We start from the raw sequence: 4,745 nt of genomic DNA, 5'->3' as shown, positions 1-4,745 counted from the left end.
CAACCTTGATGCCGGCGACCTTGCCGAGCTTGGAAATGGGCTCTGCAATTCTGGCAAAGCCTTTTCTCTCGGTTGTGATGTCTAGTGAGGCACAAAAGATCTTTTCTAGGCAGTTATAAATGTTGTAGCTGGCGATGAATTCATATGTGAGTCTAATAAATAAATGCATTTTTATCCACATGTGAGACCAGTAATGAGCTTTCGTTATATTTTCTATCCACATATGGGACCATACAAATAAATAAATAAAGATCTTTTTATATGTGCTTATAATTGCAATTCAAAATGTTATACACTATTTATCTTGCAAAATACGCACTATGACCGCTTAAGATTATCCAACGAATGATGGATGAGCTTTCGCTATATTTTCTCTGTCTTTTTAATTACGAATCACATAACAGCCACAAGACAATGACATCTGTGGACAATCTCTTAAGCCCCGGGGCATTGTGCTAGTATCTGAATAATTCCGTGACCCATGGAAGAAGGGATAATCATGCCTTGGTGTCCACCACTTGGGGTGTTGGCGCTGGCGCATATGACCATAGGCATCATATGAGAGATTTTGTATTTTTTTGCTACAAATATAAATTTTATGAGGGGTTTTATATTGCACTTTTAACTTGCATGTTGTTCCATGATGCGCTGTGGATGAAATTTAGCGACAGAAGTAATGGTTGATAGCATGCCAATGGTCGCAATGCCACGGTCCACCAACCAGCCAATCACATCAATGTCTGTGGAGAGCGCATGTGAGATCAACATGCGGATGTGGCCCATGCATTGAGGAGGGGGGGGGGGTGGAGGGCTGCATCTTGATGTTGATATATGAGGAGAAAAAAAATGAGAAGTGTCGTACAAATGTTGCAAAGTGGATGAAGAAGGCAAATGTGGCAATGCATGAAGGAGGGAGTTCAGATACGAAAAGGTTGCATCCAAGTATTTATGGAGTTCAATTTAGATCCAGTTATCCAGGATTGTTTGTAGTGAAACTGTTTAATTCATCAATGATTGGCTGATTCAACGTACATGTGTTGATAGAGGAGTATTCTTCCTCTTTACTATAGAATAGAATCTCATCAGAAGTCGGGTACGAAGTTAAAGCTCCTTGTATAGGTCGCCTTTAAAAGAATCAGGTTTATGGCGATAGCTGAATTGACTATAACTCATACTCCTGTTGATCTATGGTCGTGGAGAGTTAGGATTTTATCTTGTTGTGTAAGATGTAGAGAACACGCTCATACAGTAACTTGACATGAGATAATACACTAAAAAATATCACGGTTGAGAAATACATAGTGCACCAATGACAAAATTTCTTTTCCCCAACATATACTCCATTTATTCCCTTTTGTAAGATTTAGTAACACTCGGGCGTTGTCCAATGACACATTCCTATAAATACCAAATGACACTATATAAAAACCATATATACGAAAATAACCTTTTGAGTTTACTCTTAACATAGTCAAATGTTTTAGACATTTGAAAGCTTCATGGAATATATATCATAATTCTTAATCCAATTTTCTCATACAATATATCATACATAGTATTACTTTACAAAGTATAGCAATGTATGTACATAAGATACATCTTCGTACACAATTTACGGGCACATATGAACTATACATAGGATATGGGGACCTTAGTTGTTTGAGAACTGTGCATATGCATGATTAGGTCGCATTTGGCTATCTTCCTATTTTGTTGGGTAAGAAGGCTCCATGGCAAGACCACACATGCCCTTCTTGTCTGCAATGTCTTTCTCCATTCTCAAGTACCCATCTTCGCCCCAAGTTGTGCCCCATGAATTCTTCATCAACCAATAGCTCGTGCCATCACTAGTCTTTCCATATCCAATGGCTGCAATTCCATGGTCCAAGTCAGTGCCGCAGGACCCAGTCATCACCCCACCAGAGTAGAATTGGAACGTCATATCTCCTCCGTCCACAGCTACAGACACTGGTTGGTTTGCCACCGCCTTCATAAGGGCACCCTCGTTATTGGCAGGCACATCCTCAAAGCCGGTGATGGTTGCGGCACTGTTGGATCCAGCCTTGCACTTGCCGTCAGCTGCGGTATATGGGTAGCTTGACTCCATAGTAAGGCCTCCATTCTTGATAATGAATTTGAAGGCATCATCCATGAGTCCTCCCTCGCAGCCTTGATCTTGACCATGAACATCACAGTCAACCAACTCTTGCTACGACAGTGAGATCAACTTCCCGGTTTTCAGTTTTACAATGCCCTCTGTCGCGGCAACAGCAGAAAATGCCCAACAGCAGCCTAGAAATAATTTTGTTGTTATAGTGTTATCCAACAAAATATTAACACATATATGCCGTGCATCACAATGTTTTTTTACTTACCACACTGGCCTTGATCCTTGACAGGAGTGACGGCTCCCTTGGCCCTCCAGTCCATCGTTGCTGGAAGGGCATCCAAACTCAAATTCTCATACCTTAATCCAGAAGAAAGAACTCTCATGGAGTTTGCTTTGAATCCCTTGTTTGTGTTGGTTGTCTTGAACTCATCATTTGTGATATCAGCAAATTGGTTGACGCCAAGCCAGAACTTGTGATTTTGGGCATTGAATGTTTCAATGAACTCGACGTTGCCTTTGAAAACCTCGAACCGACGTGCCTTCTCAGTGGTGTCCTTGTACACACGGCCATACTGAGCCATCCAATTCTCATGCTTCGCCACCATCAACAAGTCATCATTCAGCTCACGAGCTGTAATGACTGTACCACAGAGGCAGATGCAACCGAGGATGGCAAGAAGCAAAGCCTTGTGGATTTGCCATCTTCGGTTAGGTACCGAACTGCAATGACAGTACTGCAGCGGCAGAGGCAACCTAGGATGGCAAGTGTCTGTACTTTGGTCTGGTTTGTTGGATGGCACTTGGTGGTATATATAGTGTCAAGTACGTATTAAAAATAGGAGACTGAGAGATACGGTGTTTGTACGAAGTTATTTTGTGGAAAAGGGCTTGTGCGTTGCCGTGGACTATGGTGGCCGGCTAGTGGTATAAAAATGACGCGCACATCTGATTGGCCGGCCACATTGTATAAAAATGATACGGCAGAACAAAGAAGTACGCTTGGTGTACATCTGATAGCGACTCCTGCTTGTTTATGTCGGGGTGTACATCTGACTGACAGTGATCCCTGCTTGAGAGATTTATTGAAAGAAAGAAGAACCGTGTCCATGAAAATAAATTTTCAGAAGAGTACCGTGGACGTGACACCAGTTTGTACAAAAGAATCAAGTAACTGCTTTGATACGTACCGTGAACCCGCCCTGACAAAAAAATCAAAACAAATACTTGAAAAATTCAAAAAATTCCAATTTTTGTGTGTAGAAGATAATTTGATGCGTGAGGTTCGCATCAATTTTCAAATCATTTGGACATCTGAGCAGCTCTCGGCAAAAAAAGACAAATTCAGGGTCTGTAAAAATCTTTACTGTTCACACACTGTTCCGACCCGATTTGTCTTTTTTTCTGAGAGTTCCTCATATGTTCAAATGATTTAAAAATTGGAGCGAAACTCACGCATCAAATTATCTACCACACAATTTTTTTTGGAATTTGTCTAGTGTTTGTTTGTTTTTTTCTGACCAGATGCAAATGAGTCTGGGCACAGGAACGCTGCACTCGTATAAAACAACATAGAAATGGACTTTTATTCAACTAGGAACCGGTGAAATTTAAAGGCAATCCCATTTAGTTCGGTAGTGTTAGTTGCAACAATTTTTTAACCTGGAACACTTTATCTCTACACTGTAAGGTCTGCTGGTATCACCATAAAATAAGTAACCCATATAATCCACATTGTGCTCGGTTAATTAAGAGGACGGGGCATCGACCCGTTGGCTGAGCCCCGAGTTCGAGTCCCGACTCGAACGCACGGTGCTCATGGAGTTTCTCCTATAAAAAAATGCTAACGAGGGTTATCCCTTGGTTGGTCTCATTTTTTTGCTCGGTTAAATAAGTGGTCATGCCAAACTTGATCCATACTGAAACGAAACAAAGCATGCACTTTAATTGAACTCATGTTACCACCGCAAAGTACAAGATAAAAGTTAAAAAAAATGAAACAGGTTGGACTTGATCGTCGCAGCAAAAAATAGGCGCTACTGCAGCTGCCCCGTATGTTCAGAACAACCAGCACAGCGGGATCGCTTCATGCCAGCAAGCCAGCCGCTTGTGTACGACAGGTGGCACACAAACTATGGTATCATCCCGGCCGTTATACGGTGCTTCTCAGGCACGAGGGAGTACGTTTATGTAACCCACATCAAGACTGTGAAAGGCAGCCCGAAATGATAAGGTCCCCGCTATTGGGTGTCTGAGGGGTGCATTTCTGGAATATTGATCGAAGGGCGCTAATTTACTACAGTATTCACGAAGAGAAGCGACGAAGAAAATGACTCCATAGGGAAACATGCTTACATTCGCACATATTAGATAATTAAAATGACTCCATAGGGAAGCATGCTAACATTCGTGTGTCCACTAACATAAAATCGCACCATCCAACGCTGATCCCCAAACTGGCCGCTGATTGATATCTCCAATCATGAGCTCCACAAGTGCATCCGGTTGTTCCCCAGCTTTGGAACTGTCGGTGTCACCGGATCCGGACACTTCAAGCTCGTACACTAGTGCCAATGCGGGATCCAAATGGATGGAATGTGTCCTCTCCCTGTGTAGTCGGAGCGCTTACCCTTCTGGT

At 42.3% G+C, this 4,745-nt stretch overlaps 1 pseudogene; it reads right to left on the bottom strand.

The window, feature by feature from the left end:
• Window positions 1-1,705: 1,705 nt before the first annotated feature.
• On the bottom strand, window positions 1,706-2,793 carry LOC119346646 (annotated as a pseudogene).
• Window positions 2,794-4,745: the final 1,952 nt, after the last annotated feature.

This window comes from Triticum dicoccoides, unplaced genomic scaffold, assembly GCF_002162155.2.
Source record: "Triticum dicoccoides isolate Atlit2015 ecotype Zavitan unplaced genomic scaffold, WEW_v2.0 scaffold46172, whole genome shotgun sequence".
In the NCBI taxonomy this organism is placed as follows: Eukaryota; Viridiplantae; Streptophyta; class Magnoliopsida; order Poales; family Poaceae; genus Triticum; species Triticum dicoccoides.
Note: the sequence above shows the minus strand (reverse complement) of the source record. Positions and strands in the feature narration are given on the sequence as shown.